Consider the following 19,602-nt stretch of genomic DNA (forward strand, 5'->3'; position numbering starts at 1 on the left):
GCTACTTAGATCATAGATAAGAAAACTATTCCTTTAAATAGACTAGAATGGATCATTAGAATATCTTCTACTGACAATGGGCATCATTCGGACGAACCCTAAGTTCATCCAGCTGACGCTCCACCTCAAGTAGGTGTCTTTCGCACACCCTTTGGCGTATTCGTAGTTCTATGACTCCGGCACTGGTTTCGGCTAGTGCTTGCAGCAGTGTTTCATTGTCTTTCCTATGAGCAAGTTTAAGATTGCGAATTCTATCCGTATTGAAATTCGTGTCAGCTCCTAGTTCCACTATCTGTTGAATGGCTGCCACATTTAGATCGACATTGCGAGCTATTCGGCGAACCAAAATGGGAAGAACTCTGTCTGCAGGTCCTCCTTCACTTACGTTGTTGAAGCTTCGACCTCTGCTGTAAGGTAAGGGTTGGCCCTGTTCATGGCTCCACCTACCCAAGTACTCAGCCTACATAGGCATCGGGCCTTGAAATATTAGACGAAGTTCACGATTTGGGGTTTGAGCTTCCCGAGGTAGATTCTCTTCTTCCGGCTCGGGGTCAAGATTCTCTAGAAGATCTTCTGCTAAGTTATCGTCTAAGGGGATTTCTGGTTCTGCATTAAGCCCTCCTCCATTCCCTTGGTCGGAATAGTAAGGGTCGCCGGGGAAATGGAATCCAGCCATTTATGTCTAAGCGAGAATAATGGTAAGAAGATATTAGCAATTCTATAATAAAGTGATAAACAAATAAAAAGTTTCTATAAGGGAAACTTACTGCTATTCCTAAGAAGTTTGTTCTTTGAATGAATAGTATCTAAAACACTCCTATAGTATTTTAATTTATGTTTTGTTCTCATGTTCTTCTGTATATGAAGTAGTATAATTTGGTAAGTTTTAGGTTTGTTGCAACACCCCAATCGCTCCCTGACACATGTTCACCGTATCTCAAATAAATATAGTTGACCAGGCTATATTTATCCCAGATACGATTACATAACTTCCAAGGTTTGACTGTAGTATCCAACATCTAATTACTTTTTGTTCTGTTCTAGTATGACTGTAACGACCCAATTCTCAAGACCAAAAATTTCTTTTTAATTAATTGACTCATAAAACATTCATAAGAAAATATTGTGAAATTACATCATCTCATAAATCATTATATCATGTCTGAAAACCAAAGTCATAAAATAAGAACATGTCAGAGTATAATCCAAGAATATCCATAGTGCGGAAACCAAAGAATGTGTGTATGATGTGCCGCTACTGCACCAGCTCCTTCTCTTCGCTGAAGAGGTACATGAAACCAAAACTGTAAACTGTAAGCATGAAGATTAGTGAGTTCCCCCATCGTACCACATACCATACAATCACATAGCATACATACTGCCGAGAAATTCTGGGGTGCTCGACCTACCCGGTACGGCCATTCTGGGTGCCGACCTACCCGTACGGCTATTCAGGAGTGCCGACCTACCCGTGTCAAGCCATTCTGGGGTGCTGACCTACCCACGTCAAGACATTCTAGGGTGCTGACCTACCCGTGTCAAGCTATTCTGGGGTGCTGACCTACCCATGTCAAGCCATTCTAGGATACTAACCTACCCGTGTCAAGCCATTCTGGGGTGCTGACCTACCGATGTCAAGCCATTCTGGGGTGCTGACCTACCCGTCAGTCCGAACAACAGACCCTCGGGGACTATTTCACCCCTACTACTACTATCAAATATATCATTACAATAACATACTATCAGACATATCTGGGGTGTCCGAACTACCCTTTGGTCCTAACAACCAAACTTGGGGACTATTCCCCTTCTACTACCACTATCACGTATAACATATCATGTCATCATATAAACATGTCATCACATACTGTCAGACATATTTGGGGTGTCTGACCTACCCTTCGGTCCTAACAACCAAACTCTACTACTATCACGTATAACACATCATGCAAGCATATATCATATCAGGTAGTAGCAAACCTAGATGATATCAAAAAGACAATCATCTAATCATACAACTCCTACTAATGGTCCGACATTGTGGCCGTAGACCCACCGCTACTGGAAGGTAACTCACCTCGAACGAGTAGCTGTTGATAATCTGTGCGGGAAACCTCTGCCTTCTGCTGCTCTGGAAATCCTCCGGCTAGAATCCTCACCAAAACACTCAGTTAGAAACTGATATCTACTCTTTGGGTAAAATGACTATCTTACCCCCAACCAAGTCCAAGTCAAAGTCAACTGCCAGTTGACCCGACTCGCCAAGTTGGGCCGTCAACTCGTCCAGTCCCTAATCCTTTACCCGTCCATATCCATGACTCGACTCGTCGAGTTTGGCAACGACTCGACGAGTTCCTCCTCTATATGAACATCGAATGAACCTTCATCCGACTTGCCGAGTTGTATGAACAACACGTCGAGTTCACCTTCATCTGATGAACAAGTTCTGACCTTGACTCGCCGAGTTGTATGAACAACTCGTCGAGTTCATCATCAACCATAAGGAAATTGCGTTCGACTCGCCTAGTCTGATCTAGCACTCGTCGGGTCTCATGAACTCCAGGTCTAAGGCTAAGTCCAATATATTGGTTCACTCCTTTGTACCTTCTACAACCCTTCTAACACCCAACTGAGTTCTTTTGACCCTCAACAAATATGGGACTTTATGCCTTGGACTCGTTGAGTCCCATGAACGGACTGGCCGAGTCGATAACGTCCATGCCCTATTTCCTCGATTTCTGATGTACAACCTTTGACCAAATGATAGATCCAAGCCCCTAAGCTGGATCTAGCATGTAAAGTTACGAAATTTATGTGCATGCATGGGAGTTTTGAGCCTAAAAGGCTCTAAATGGCTCTTATGTTGCATGGGACCTTCCTTGGGTGCAAAAGCAACCCAAATCTGCCTTGTGACTCCTCCCAAGACTTAGATCCGAAGTCTTGACCCCCAACCATGTTTGCAATCATGGTTGGCTACCTCTTATGGCTTAAAATACCCTAAATCTTTTCCAAAAAGGTATCTAACAAACAAGCAAGCAAGGTACAGACTTTATACCTTTCAAAGACTGTAAATGATGAACCAAACTCGAATCCTTCAGTCTCCTCTTGATCCTTCTATGCTCTTCCTTCTTCCTTGAGGTCAAAACCCATAAAAATCACTCAAAAGCCTTAGATCTTGCACCAAAACACTTAGGGTTTGCTATGGAGGGTTTCTGGGAGCAATAGGGATGAGTGGGGGATGAAAGAGATGATTAAATAGGGTGCAAAACCTCAGATTAGGGTTTTTGTCTAGTCAGAGCCTCATCGTCGAGTTCGGGACCCGACTCGACGAGTCCATCACTTAAATCCCGCGTCCCGACCCACTTCTACTCGGCGAGTTGGTCCTTTAACTCGCCGAGTCCCAGGCCAAAATTGCAAAACTTTAAAATGAAAATACATACCAAGAACCAGGTGCTACTAATCTCCCCCACTTATTTTAGACTTCGTCCTCGAAGTCTGCTGCTTGTTCCTGGAAAAGTTCTAGGTAATGCTCCACCATCTCATCCACCGGCTCCCAAGTCCCTTCAGAGCCCTTCCGGTGCTGCCATTTCACCTTCACGAGCTCCACTCTCTTGTTCCTCAGATCCTTCGACTTCTGGTCGAGGATTGCCACAGGTCGCTCGATGTAATTTAGGCTATTATCGACCTGAATATCCTCTAAGGGTACCACTGCTGAGTCGTCCACCAAGCACTTCCGCAGCTAGGAGACGTGGAAAGTGATGTGGATCTGGCTGAGTTCGGCTGGCAAATCCAACCTGTACGCCACCTTGCCCATCTTGGCTAAGACCCTGAACGGTCCAATGTACTTGGGGCCCAACTTGCCCCGTTTCCTGAATCGGATGACGCCCTTCCATGGCGACACCTTCAGGAGAACCATATCCCCGACCTGGAACTCCAGGTCTGATCGGCGCTTATCAGCATAACTCTTCTACCGACTCTGAGCAGTCTGAAGCCTCCTGCGGACCTGGTGAATCCTCTCTGTCGTCTTGAGCACCACTTCGGTGCTCCCCATTGCCCTCTGTCCAACCTCGCCGCAACATATCGGAGTCCTGCACCTCCTCCAATACAGCATCTCGAAGGGAGGGAGGTTAATGCTCGCATGATAACTGTTGTTATAGGAGAACACTGCCAATGGAAGGTAGGTATCCCAACTACCTCCGAAGTCTAACACGCATGCTCGCAGCATATCCTTCAGCGTCTGGATGGTCCGCTCACTCTGGCCATCCGTTTGCGAGTGAAAGGCGGTGCTAAAATGCCGACGACTACCCAGCTCGTCATGAAACTTCTTCCAAAACCTGGAAGTGAGCCGCACATCCCTGTCGGAAATCACCGAAATGGGCACCTCGTGCCGCGGCACTACCTCCCTGATATAGATATTGACCAACCTTTCAGCCGAAATACTTTCCTAAATTGGGATAAAATGGGCGCTCTTGGTCAATTGATCGACGATGACCCAAATCGAGTCCACTCCCCGTGTGGTTCTGGGAAGCTTTGTGATAAAATCAATCGTAATGTCTTCCCATTTCCATAGCGGGATATCCAACGGCTGCATCTTTTCGTGTGGCCTATGGTGCTCGGCCTTGACTTTCCTGCAGGTCACGTACCGCTCCACGTACCATGCCACATCCCGCTTCATGCAGGGCCACCAATAGTCCAGGCGAAGATCCCTATACATCTTCTTCGCCCAGGGATGAATGGAGAATCGAGATTTGTGCGCCTCCTCCATCAGAACCTAGTGCACACCCCCGTGGTACGGTACCGACACCCTACGGTGTAGTGTCAGTAATCCTCGGTTGTCATAGTCGAAGGAGGAAACCTGCCCCACAATCCGCTCGCTCTTCCGATGTTCCTCCTTCATGGTCTCCTGATGGGCCTCCCGAATCCGCTCCAACAGCGGAGTCACCACTTTCATTCTCAGACAAATATCCCTGATCGGCGCTGCCTTGTGGCTAAGTGCGTCGGCCACCATGTTGGCCTTCCCCGAGTGGTAAAGGATCTCACAATTGTAATCCTTCACCACGTCTAACCACCGATGCTGCCTCATATTTAGATTTGGCTGATCCATGAGGTGCCTCAAACTCTTATGCTCTGTGTAGATGGTACAACGAACCCCATAGAGGTAATGACGTCAAATCTTGAGGGCGAACACAACAACCCCCAACTCCAGATCATGCGTCGGGTAATTCGCCTCGTGAGACTTCAGCTGCCTCGAAGCGTAGGCGATGACATGCCCTCTCTGCATCAGTATTGCGCCCAACCCAAGATGGACGCATTGCAGTACACAACAAAGTCCTCCATGCCCTCTGGTAGGGCTAAGATTGGCGCCTCGCACAATCTCTGTCTCAGTGCCTCGAATGCGGCCTGCTGCTTAGGCCCTCAACGAAAGACCACGACTTTCCTTGTTAGCCTGGTCAGGGGTACGAATATCTTGGAGAAATCCTGGATGAATCTTCGATAGTAGCCGTCTAATCCTAGGAAAATCCGAATCTCAGATAGAGACCTCGAAACCTCCCATCTCATCACGGCCTCCACTTTGGCCGGGTCCACCGATATCCCATTCTGATTGACAAGATGCCCGAGAAACTGCACCTCGTGCAACCAGAACTCACACTTGGAGAACTTTGCATATGAGTTCTCCCTTCTCAAAGTCTCAAGAACCTCTCACAGATGCTCCTCGTGCTCCTCCTACGTCTTAGAGTAAACCATGATATCATCAATAAACACTATCACAGACCAGTCTACCATCGGTCTACACATGCGGTTCATGAGGTACATGAACGCGGCAGGAGCATTGGTGAGCCCGAAGGGCATCACCACGAACTCGAAGTGGCCATAGCGCGTCCGAAACGCAGTCTTCTGCACATCCTCCTCTCTGACCCTCATCTGAAGATATCATGAACGCAGATCAATCTTGGAGAACTAAGATGCTCCCTGTAGCTGGTCAAAGAGGTCATCAATCCTCGGGAGTGGGTAACAGTTCTTCACCATTACCTTGTTCAGCTCCCGATAATCTATACACATCCGATGCGACCTGTCCTTCTTCTTCACAAACAGAATCGGGGCTCCCCAAGGAGAACTACTTGGTCTAATGAATCCATTGTCTAACAGCTCCTGCAGCCGTGTAGACAACCGTTGCATCTCAGGAGGAGCCAACCGATACGGTGCCTTGGCTATCGGAGCCGCACCAGGGACTAGGTCGATCCTGAACTCCACTTGTCGCTCCGGAGGTATCGCAGGAAGCTCCTCTGGGAACACATCCGCGTAGTCTCGCACCACCGGAACGTCGCTCACTGTCGCCTTACCCGCCTCCCGGGTATCCATGACATAAACGACATATCCTGCACAACCCTGCTGAAGGTAGCGCCTCGCCCTCGCTGCCGAACATAAAGCTGGCCATCGTTGTGGCCTCTCGCCCTGAATCACTAACTCTCCCCCTCCTAGGGTCCTGACTCGAACCAACTGTTGTGCACAATCTATCACTGCCCCATTAGGGCTCAACCAATCCATGCCTATAATCACCTTGTTCCCTCTCAACGGAATAGGAACCAGGTCTACCAGGTAACGCTCCTCGTAAAATCTCAAAACACAATCTTAGAAGACCTCAGATGCTCGCACTGACCGGTCGTCCGCAATCTCAACCTCTAGAGGGCAATCCAACATGCCCGAAGACTCATGAAACTTCTTGTTAAGCGTAAGAGAGACAAATGATCGGGTAGCAACCGAATCAAACCATATCTAAACTGGGATACCGTTCACATGGAACGATCCTAAACAGAGCACATACATAACATATCAAAATCACGACAGCATATCATAAAAGCATAAACAAGAAGTCATACCTGTCACCACATCGGGTGCAGCGCGTGCCTCCTCGGTAGTCAACCGGAAGGCCCGGCTCCTCACACTGGCGCCTCAGCCTTGGCCTGCCGGCCATCAGTAATCCGCAGGGTCGCTGGAGCTGGCGCCTTCACTGGCACTGCTGCTGCTGTCAAATGGGGGCAGTTGGCCTTCTTGTGGCCCCTCTGGTTGTAGTGGAAACACAGCAACTCAGACGTCTGAATAGCTGGTGCAAGGGCAGTACAATCCCTACTGAAGTGCCCCGTTTTGCCGCACTTGTAGCAGCCCAACAATCCCAATCTACACGCCCCCTCATGTGGCCTGCCGCATTTCCAGTAGCAGCCTGGTCCTGACTGGCCTTTCGGCCTACCATCTGATCCCTTGGGCTTCTTCCCCGAAGCCCCAGTTGTCTGCCCCTCCTCTACCTTCCTCTTCCGGACATGCTCCAGATCGATCTCCATCTCCCTTGCCCTGGTAATCATGGAATCTAGGGTAGGGCAAGCTAAAAAACTAACATGCTCCAGAATGTCGGCTCGCAGCATGTCATGATAGCGGGTCCTCCTCATATCCTCATCTCCCGCATACTGGGACACCAGCAACGCCCTCTCCTGGAACTTGGCGGTGATCTCCGCCATAGTCTCCGTAGTCTGTCTCATGTCCAAAAACTCCCTGGCCAGCTGCTGAAGCTCTACAGCTAGCGCAAACTCCCCCTGAATCTGGTCACAAAGTCTGACCAGGTCATAGACTCAACAGTCGAGGCTGCCAATGAGTCACCAACAGACTCCCACCAATCTCTAGCTCTGTCTCTCAAACACCCTACTACGTATCTCACCTTCGACCCCTCGGGGCAGAAGCTGCTCAGCTGTGCAGACTCAATGTCCGCAATCCATCGTCTAGCAGCAATGGGGTCCTTCGCCCCATGGAAATCCAGCGCACCACTGCCCCTAAAGTCCTTAAAGGACAGTGTGCGGGGTCCTGATTGGCTGGTCGCCATGTCACTCCTGAACGCCCTAAGGCGATCCTTCATCAGCTCAACAATCCCTTCCTTGATCGACCCAAAGATGACCGGGGTCGCATCAAGGATGCCTCTAGTGATCTCAGATGCGATGAACTCGTGTAGCCTCTAATCCACTAGTTTGGAGCCTGATCCCGAACCCGACCCCTCTCCTGAGCTGCCAACTGCTGGCCTCGGACGTAGTACCACCATTCTGCAATACATCATGACAACCATCAGTGATACTGATATATCTAGAGGGATCACACCCACTACAAGTTCCCCGGTCTTGCCTCAGCCTTCCTTAATTCAAGTACGGATCCTCTTCTTTCAGTAGTACGGGCCCATACTACCTTCCACATCTATCCGTACTTTCTTCAAGGACTGCCTTGACTCCACCAAGTCCCTTTTACCACTGTTAATCTCTACTACTCTCATCCTAGGCTTACCCTAGGGAACCTCTGACTCCACCCAACCCAGTCCTCAACTGCTGAAGGCCTCCTTGTGATGCCAATTAGCCACCACCTAAGTACCATCACATGTAACGAGGCTCAGATAATCGTTCAAGTAAACGACTCGTCCCTACAACGGTTAGACTCAAATGAGAGTTGCGCAATAGGGCCAAATCCATTACTCTGAGATTATTCAATCTTAATCACATGTGACGTGACGTACTCACCTAATGGCTAACTCCCATTGTTCAGATTCCTACAAGCACGAAGCAAGCAACATTCAGACACAGGAAACTACTCAAGGAACTCTATCCTTATAACGAAAAATTGTACTAGCATACAATGTTGAGCTCATACTACTAGGCATAACCTAGAAAGACTATCCTATTACTGTCTACTCAATACTAGCATGCAATTCTCATAAGCCGAAGCACATAAAGTAGGCACATACAGCATCATTCCTTGATCCTTAGTCCTATTCTAGCATGATGTTCTACGAAACTGATAAACATAATATAAGCTTGTATGGGTACTTTGGGTAATACTTACTTGAGCTCGGATGGTCGCGCACATCACACACTTTGTTCTTTCCCAAAACTCTTTTATCTTAGTTTTTAGGAAACCATTTTTCTTGTAAAAATCCTTTAATCCCTCGATTTGAGTCCGGACACTCCCAAGCATGTGTCTGAATCCCTCAAACCAGGGCTCTGATACCAACTTGTAATGACCCCATTTTCAAGACCAAAAATTTCTTTTTAATTAACTGACTCATAAAAACATTCATAAGAAAATATTGTGAAATTACATCATCTCATAAAACATTGTATCATGTCTGAAAATCCAAGTCATAAAATAAGAACATGTCAGAGTACAATCCCAGAATATCCATAGTACGGAAACCAAAGAGTGTGTGTATGATGTGCCGCTACCGTGCCAGCTCCTTCCCCTTCGCTGAAGAGGTACCTGAAACCAAAACTATAAACTGTAAGCACGAATCTTAGTGAGTTCCCCCATCGTACCATATACACTACAATCACATAGCATACATACTGCCGAGCAATTCTTGGGTGCACGACCTAGCCGGTACGGCCATTCTGAGGTGCCGACCTACCCGTACGGCCATTCAGGGCTACTGACCTACCCGTGTCGAGCCATTCTAGGGTGCTGACCTACCCATGTCAAGCCATTTTGGGGTGCTGACCTACCCGTGTCAAGCCATTCTAGGGTGCTGACCTACCCATGTCAAGCCATTCTAGGGTGCTGACATACCCGTGTCAAGCCATTCTGGGGTGCTGACCTACCCATGTCAAGCCATTCTGGGGGCTGACCTACCCGTCAGTCCTAACAACCGACCCTCGGGGACTATTCCACCCCATACTACTACTATCACATATATTGTAACATAAACATACTATCAGACATATCTGGGGTGTCCGAACTACCCTTCTATCCTAACAACCGAACTTAAGGACTATTCCCCTCCTACTACCACTATCACCTATAACATATCATGCCATCATATAAACATGTCATCACATACTGTCAGACATATCTGGGGTGTCTGACCTACCCTTTGGTCCTAACAACCAAACTCTACTACTATCACGTATAACACATCATGCCAGCATATAACAAATGAGGTAGTAGCAAACCTAGATGATATCACAAAGACATTCATCTAATCATACAACTCCTACTGGTGGTTCGACATTGTGGCCATAGACCCACCGCTACTGGAAGGTAACTCACCTTGAACGAGTAGTCGCTGATAATCTGTGCGGGAAACTTCTGCCAGCTGCTGCTTCGGAAATCCTCCGGCTAGAATCCCCACCAAAACACTCAGTCAGAAATTGATATCTACTCTTTGGGTAAAATAAATATCTTACCCCCAACCAAGTCCAAGTCAAAGTCAACTGCCAGTTGACCCAACTTGCCGAGTTGGACCGTCAACTCGTCGAGTCCCTAATCCTTTACCCGTCCTTATTCACGACTCGACTCATCGAGTTTGGCAACGACTCGACGAGCTCCTCCTCTATATGAACATCGAATGAACCTTCATCCGCCTCACCGAGTTGTATGAACAACTTGTCGAGTTCACATTCGTCTGATGAACAAGTTCTGACCTTGACTCACCGAGTTGTATGAACAACTCGTCGAGTTGATCATCAACCATAAGGAAATTGCATTGGACTCACCGAGTCTAATCTAGCACTCGTCGAGTCCCATGAACTCCAGGTCTAAGGCTAAGTCCAATACATTGGTTCACTCCTTCAGACCTTCTACAACCCTTATAACACCCAACTGAGTTCTTTTGACCCTCAACAGATATGGGACTTTATGCCTTGGACTCGTCGAGTTCCAAGAACGGACTCGCTGAGTCGATAACGACCATGCCCTATTTCCTCGATTTCTGATGTACAACCTTTGACCAAATGATAGATCCAAGCCCCTAAGTTGGATCTAGCACGTAAATTTACGAACTTTACGTGCATGCATGGGACTTTTGAGCCTAAAAGGCTCTAAAATGGCTCTTATGTTGCATGGGACCTTCCTTGGGTGCAAAAGCAACCCGAATCTGCCTTGTGACTCCTCCCAAGACTTAGATCCGAAGTCTTGACCCCCAACCATGAAATCATTGTTGGCTACCTCATATGGCTTAAAAAGCCCTAAATCTTTTCCAAAAAGGTATCTAACAAACAAGCAAGCAAGGTGCAGACTTTATACCTTTCAAAGACTGCAAATGATGAACCAAACTCGAATCCTTCAGTCTCCTCTTGATCCTTCTATGCTCTTCCTTCTTCCTTGAGGTCAAAACCCACAAAAATCACTCAAAAGCCTTAGATCTTGCACCAAAACACTTAGGGTTTGCTATGGAGGGTTTCTGGGAGCAATAGGGACAAGTGGGGGCTGAAAGAGATGTTTAAATAGGGTGCAAACCCTCATATTAGGGTTTTTGTCCAGTCGGAGCCTACTCGCCGAGTCCGGGACCCAACTCGACGAGTCCATCACTTAAATCCCGCGTCCCGACCCGCTTCTACTCGGCGAGTTGGTCCTTCAACTTGCTGAGTCCCAAGCCAAAATTGCAAAACTCTAAAATGAAAATACGTACCAAGAACCAGGTGCTAGAATGACACTGTTCTATAGTAAGTATGTAGGTATGTAGATATGTATATTTTTAGTTTAAGTACTTTAGTACTTATAAAGTATAAAATTTTAGTCAGAGTATTTAAATCCCATTGTGCTTATAGTTTGTATATCTTTTATGGGTTGATATACTTGATTCACTATAAACAATGCTCTGATACCAATCTGTCACACCCCAAAATCGGAACGGCGGAAACGTTCGGGGGTGGAGGACGTCATGTATAGTATCATAACAATGCAAAGTAGTAAACAAGCAACAACATCATCCATTGCATTAATAGTATAGTTTAATACATGTGTGTTCTTTAATAGTAATATGACACCAAAACAAGTAATCAAAATAAAGGACGAGTCTTGAACGCTCCGTCTTCTCAAAACCTGGTCATCGTACCTGTCTACTAGCGACCTGAGAATACAAGTTATTTTGAAAGCATAGATCAAAATTTAAGCTGGTGAGTTCATAAGTATTTAATTTCACTGTTTGTATAAGTTTGAATGAAAATTTTTGTAAATGTTCAATGTAAATGTTTGTATACGTTTGAAAGCCCTTAGAAAATCCCATATTTCCTACTAGTATAAAAAGTAGTCTTCCACCAAGACCCGACTGTTTTGAATGTTTGTTTCTCTATAAAAGTGGATGTTTTTCCCTAATTTATAACTATCTTAACTCGAAAATAGCTTGCATTGACTTTCAAGTAGAACTGTCACTATTTGAAATTAATGGGAAAAGTTAGTACTCAGGGATCTTCAGAATTGACAACCTGCAATACTAATTACTTGAAAACATATTTGTTTCCTTAAGGTCATAATGTGATGAGTAGTTCCCATACTAAACGTTCTCCCTACAAGAGATTCTGGGAAACAAGAGTGACTTCCGCAACGAATTGCTAGGCCGTAATATCCATATTAAAGTTATATAATCATGTATACCCAATTATTATCACGTTTTGTTTAAAACAATGCGTTAGTGATCATTGGTATAGTTAGATCCTGTAGTTGTTCCATGCTATAGCATCTTAGTATGTTCTTTTTGTGACAGTATCTTAGTATGTATTTGTATATGATAGTGTTCTCTGTGTGTACTTGTATATGTTAGTATTCTCTGTTATAGTATTCTCTATCTAATATTTGTATATGATAGTATTCTCCTAAACTATACTTATAATAACTTACTAGTAATTTTTGTTATAGTATTCTTCTTTGTAGTATTTGAATGATTAATTGGTACTTTTATATCTAAATATGTATACATAATATATAACTAATGTTTAAATGACCTTCGGACAACTAACCGATTACTCTAAGTACACATCCAAACAAGGAAAAGGAAATAAAGTGGGTTACAAGTTCTAAGTCCTTTGAACATTACTTACAAAACTATACATATATAGACATGCATTTGACAATATATAAGTTAAAAAGGAAGTTTGGTAAAACCTTTTGAAGAGTTTAATCATAAATATGGATGACTTGATGTCAATTTATAAAACGATTTAAAAGTAGTTTGTTTGATAACACAGTTTACACTATATGAATTCCTATTGCTTGAAACACAGTTTGAAGTATATGAAATCTTATTGTTTGAAACACAGTTTGAAGTATATGAAATCCTATTGTTTGAAACACAATTATAAGTCACATGTGATTGATTATATAACTATATGTTTTCTACTTGTATCCCCCCCCCATAAAAGCATTTAAAAGGATAGATTAAAGGGTATGAACTCTCCTGCAGTGAGTTGTTTGGATGAACGGATGGTATAGGATGCTAAGTGTCAAGTGAAGACTTGAACACACACACACAGATCCTATTTAACATATATTGACACATATATGTATCTAATTAGTTATTAAACAACTAATTTAACAAGTATAGGCACCCTAGAACATGGAAAGCACTTTGATTCAAGTGTTATAAGCACTAAAGGGTTGCATCTAAGGGTTGTATGGCTTTGCTTTAGAGTATACGACCCATGGACCAACTCTCCATGAATTTACAGGCCCAAGGTAATTTCCCCATGAGTTTACAGCCTTAAAATCATGGTATTTTGTACTAAGATGTGTTATAAGGTCTTATAAGTCATAATGAAGTGTCCTATGATCAAGTATAATCCTTAGGAAGGAATTAGGGTTCATATGAACTCATCAATAGAGTTTACGGCCCAAGGAGATTACCTTGGCTGTAAACTCCCTTTTGATCTTGATTTTGTGTTGCTTTCAAGTTGTAAACTAAGTGATTTAGTCATATAACAAGCTAGGGTAAGGGTACTTACAATATAGAAGCTTGTAAAGGTGTTTAAAGTCCAAGAACACTAGTGTGTGTTCTTGGTGAAATGAAGAACACTTGAAGATCTATCAAAATGGAATGATTTCATGGATGAAATCAATGATCCTTACTAGATAAGGTGATATAACAACAAATCAAAGGATGAAATACTTACATTTTTGGAAGATTAAAATGAAGATCTTATGATACTTGAGAGAGAAATGGAGTTTCTAGCCTTGAAATGGAAGAGAAATGAGGAAAATGATGTAAACTCATGTATTTAACATGAGTTCACGGCCACCACATGAGTTTAAGGCCCAAACATGAAGGCTTGGCCGTAAACTCCCCATAATGGGTTTAAAGTTTGAATAGGGCACAATGGACTCAAGCAGATACTTCCTAACACCTGATTCTTGATTGTACTAGGCTTAGAACACTCAAACAAACTCTAAACAATGTTAAAAGATAGCATAAACAAGTCTGGATTTGATTGAATTGATTGATTGTACAAGATGGAAATTTCGGGTTGTCATAACATACATTAACTTTAATACAAGGAACAATTATGAAAGTCATCCACTTCTATACGTTTTGAAATCACATACATATACACATATTGGATCACCACATCATTTCGTAATTAGTTTTATTACAGGAAATATCAGATTTTTTGGGTTTTACAAATGATACAAACCTTTTATATCAATCATGTTTATAAACTCACCAACATTATAAATGTTGACTGTTTTCAAAATAACTTGTATTCTTAGGTAACCGTTAGAATGAAGAATCATCAAGTGTGTGTTTTTGAAATTTCTTTTGTGTAATGTCAATCATCAAACAATTTATGTGTTGGATTATGTAATGTAAAACAATGTACTTGTTGTGAACAATCTCAGTTGTAATATATTGATGCATGGTGATATTTATGTTATGTTTCATGTATAATCATTGTGATGATATTTCAATTTAAGTCACATGAGCCCTTGGACGTTTCCGCTGTCCGGTTCGAGGGTGTGATAGGCTGGTATCAGAGCTTTGTTTATAGTGAACTAGCATATCTAACCATACATGATATGCAACTATATACATAATAGGAATAAATAACTCTGAACAAAAATAAAAATTTCATACTTATGTGCTTATATTAAAACAACAATATAACATTTAAAAGTCTTTGGAGGATTCGAACATTTTCGATTGTGCTCGGACAGATATGTAGCCGTATTGGCGGTAAACGTAGCCTGATCAATTACATTCACCCAACGTACGACTTTCATGTACCCGGGTGTGATTGTCATGATCGATGAAACAAAAACTTAATTTTTACAAATTTACCCTTCTTACATATTTTTCCCCACAAATTTCCTACACAGTCACTATGGAGGAGGCGCATCACGAAATTCAGTTTCACCAGGCCCTGGTGGCCCATGGAATGATTGAAGACGACCCCAAGGAAGGACAAGGGGAAGCACCTGGCATTGAGCCTGGCGAGTACACCGATATGGACTACGAGTTCGATGGGATTGACAAGGACACGGAGGAGGATAGAGACACATACAAAGCCCCCGTCGAACCACCTACCTACGAGACACACCAGGACCACCCTGATCCACCAGGGAATCCCATTGGTGAGGATCGCTCTGTGGAGGCAGAGGTTGCCACACTTCGGCAACAGCTATTTGCCATGAAGGCACGAGTCGTGCAGGCTGAGCAGGAAAGGGATGAGGTAATCGGGGAAATGACCGAGATGGCTCAGTTGTTGGCACATCATTTTAGGATATGATTTCGCTACCACCGTTTGACACCTCTTAGTGTGTTTAGAATCAGTAGACTTCCCTAGTAGTATTATATTTCTTTTATGTGCTCTATGTTATGTACTACCGACTCTATGTTTGAGTGATCACACTACTCATAGAGTCGTCATGCTGTCAAACTTTGTACTATTAGGTATGCCCTTTTTCGGGTAAAATTTTCATGTATTAAAACAATTAGTATTGATGAAATGCTTTATGTTTTTATCATGATGTGTTATCTGCTATGTGTTTTATTTCCTTGTTTTATGATAATACATGGAATTACTTAAATACACGATCGATATGCCGAGTCTATGGAATTCTAAACTCGCAAAACAATATGTACTCAACATCTTTCCATTCCATGACAGAAAGATGCCTCAAAGACCAACCCGTGGAGACAATTAGCCCCTGACGCCACCAGAAGTCAACTTAGTTGCATTTCAAGCGGCTGTATTTACTGTAGTCATAGCAGCACTGGCACAATTTCACAATGGAAACAGCGGAGGAGGAAACGGACAGGGAGCCAGAAGTTCAAACAATGGAATGAACCATAGGCCTACCAAGACATGCTCCTACAAAGATTTCACCAAAGCCAAACCGCGGACTTTTAATGGTATAGGAGGAGTAATAACCTTGAAAAGATGGATTGAAAAGGTGGAATCGATGTTCGAGATATGTGGATGCCCTGAAGAATTCAAGGTGAAGTTTACAGCATGTACATTTGTTGATCAAGCCCTCACCTGGTGGAATGGACATGTGGAGGCTATGACTCTTCCGGTGGCTAATGCCATGGCATGGGTGGAACTGAAAGAAATGCTAATGGTTGAATACTGCCCACGTGGCGAGGTTTCGAAAATGGAGCAAGAGTTATGGAACCTCACAGTCCGAAACTCTGACATCGATGCCTACATATCAAGCTTTAGTGAATTTTCTCGGTTGTGCCCTGGCATGATTACCTCGGAAGGAAAGAAGATCGAACGATTCATCTGGGGATTAACCTCCCTAATTCAAGGAAACGTGATAGCCGCAAATCATGAAACCTTTGACAACGCCAAGAGGTTAGCCAAGAAGTTGTACGACCACAACAACAAGAAGGGCGAAAAAGTAAGGGAAACTGAAAGCAAGAAGGAGAGCGATAACAAGAAGGGAAAGAATAACAAGCGGAAGGGACGAAAAGGCTCAGAGTCATCAAAGAAACAACAAACAGTGACAGTTCATGCAGCAACCACCCAAGTCCCCTCCATACCACATGCTCTAGCCTCATCCACCCTAATTGCCCCTAAGCAGTATTCCTGAAATCTCCCAAAGTGCAACAAATGCCATCTCCATCACAATGGTGAATGCAGGGAAATTCATTGTACTAGTTGCAACCGAAAGGGTCATACAAAAGGATATTGTAGGACCTACCCTCCCCAGAACCAACCATAGAGAAACAACAACAACAAAAACAACCGCAACAACAACAACAACAGCCGCAGCAACAACAACAATAGCAACACCAACAACAACGATGGAGCTAGCCACACTTGCTATGGGTGTGGAAGGACTGGGCATTTCCGTCGAAACTGCCCCAATGTCAGCAATCAAGGGAATAGAGGAGCAAGGAGAGTGCTGACCATGGGCCAAGGGGAAGCGGTTCAGGATCCCACTATTGTCACTGGTACGTTTCTCTTTAACAACACATATGCATGCATCTTGTTTGATACCGGGGCAGAGCGGAGTTTTGTGAGTAATAAATTCAAAATTTTGCTAAAACAACAACCTGAGAAGCTTAATGAAACCTTTATGGTGGAAATGGCTAATGGGAAAACAGAATCAGCTGGGGAAATCTACGTAGGATGTACCCTAACCTTACATCACCATGCATTCCAAATAAACTTGATGCTTGTAACTATTAGGAGTTTTGATGTGATTGTTGGCATGGATTGGTTGAGCCCCCATCATGCTGAAATTATGTGCCATGAGAAGGCCGTTCGCCTTCATCTCCCTTAACCACGAAACCCTAATCATATACAGAGACAAATCTGGTACGAACCTTTGTCTTATCTCATGTATTAAGGCACAAAAGTGTCTAAAAAAGAAGGACTTTGCGTTTCTGGCTCACATTGTGGATAAATCCAAGGAAGAGGTTAATATTCAAGACATCCCAGTGGCTTGCGATTTCCCTGACATCTTTCCTGAAGATCTGTCGGGGATACCCCCAGAAAGACAGGTCAAATTCCGAATCGACCTTGTGCCTGGAGCCACTCCAATTGCCAAATCACGTTATAGGTTAGCTCCCGCTGAGATGAAAGAGCTATTAAGCCAACTAAGCGAGCTCCTAAACAAAGGATTCATCAGACCCAGCTTCTCTCCTTGGGGAGCTCCGGTCCTTTTTGTTAAGAGGAAGGACAGATCCTTTAGGATGTGTGTTGACTACATGGAGCTAAACAAACTCATTGTCAAGAACCGTTACCCTCTTCCACGAATCGATGATCTATTTGAATAGCTTCAAGGAGCTAGTTATTTTTCGAAGATAGATCTGAGATTCGGTTATCATCAGCTCAAGGTCCGAGAGGAGGACATTCCAAAGACTTCTTTCCAAACCTGCTATGGAAATTATGAGTTTGTCGTGATGCCCTTTGGTCTAACGAATGCTCCCGCGACATTTATGGAACTGATGAATCGAGTTTTCCGTCCATTTCTCGACATTTTCGTGATCGTTTTCATCGACGATATCTTAATATATTCTCAGAGTAGAGAAGAACATAATCGACACCTCCGACAAATCTTAGAGACCTTACGAGCTAAAAGACTGTACGCGAAACTCTCTAAATGTGAGTTTTCGCTACACAGCGTGAAATTTTGTAACGCCTGTGTTTCTGGGCTTGTCATTAATGTTGATGTAAGAGTCTAGGTTAACCTTTGTAACCCGTTTTGAAATAATAGAAGTGTATTATTTGAGTATTATGTGCTTTGTGCTTAATTGTGTCTTAATGTAATTGAGAATAAAAATAAGCATCAAAATAAAATGTTAGATAAAGCCGATATCTATGGATAATTTTGTAGCAGTTGAAACGAGGTTTCCGAATATATAAAGAATGTCGAAATCCGAGTTATAACGAAGAAGTTATAATCTGTCGAAGTTTCGCGACGGAACCGGCAACGCTGAATGACGTAAAATGTGAAATTTCCGTTAGAGCGATATTTAGCCCTATTGATCTACATGAATGTTGTAGAACTCGTTAAACCGAGAGCGTGTATAAAGAGAACGCCCAAATCTGACTTCGTATGAGGAAGTTATGATTTTTTGAAGTTTCGACTTAGCAGTATGCAGCCCGAATACTCGATTTGAGACCGAGCGGTTTTTAGCCGAAACAATCTAAACAAGAATCGAAGATCTCGTTAATAGTAGTAAAAAGATAAAAATATAGGCGAAAACGGACGTCGGATGAAGAAGTTATGAATTTATAACGGAACTTTCCTGTCCCGGCCTACTAAAAATAAATAATAAAAATAAATCAAAATTAGCCGACGGAGTCTAAACGAAAGTTGTAGAGCATAGTCTCACCTACGCGGGGATATAAAGAACGTCGAAAACGGAGTTCGTATGAGGAAGATATGAATTTTTGAAGTTTATTAAATATTTTCGATATTTAATTTAAATATAAAATAACCGATATTATCCAGGGGGAGTCAGGGATCCTATCCTCATTACGCCCAACGTAATTTCATATTACGCCCAGCCTAAATCGAAGTTCCAGCCCCCTATAAAAGGATGTTGAGGGCAGCTGAGTTCTTTGCTCATTTCTTCCCTTTCTCTCGCGTTTTTGCATCGTTTTTCGTGCAAGAATTATCCCGAAGCCCCGATATCATTCCCGAGCCCCGAAGCAAGTCCCGAAGCCCCGAAGATCCCGAGAACTAAGATTCCTGAGCTGAAGCTCTGCCCGCGAGGAGCCCGGTTTTTGTGAAGATCTTCCAGATCTACCGAAGAATACTACTTCTACAAGTCGTAGTGCTGTCCGATCATCTTCTGATCAAGTGAGTGTGTAGTTACTTTCTTCTAACGCATAATTATGAAGTATTTTATAC

This window comes from Lactuca sativa, chromosome 1, assembly GCF_002870075.4.
Source record: "Lactuca sativa cultivar Salinas chromosome 1, Lsat_Salinas_v11, whole genome shotgun sequence".
Taxonomy (NCBI): domain Eukaryota; kingdom Viridiplantae; phylum Streptophyta; class Magnoliopsida; order Asterales; family Asteraceae; genus Lactuca; species Lactuca sativa.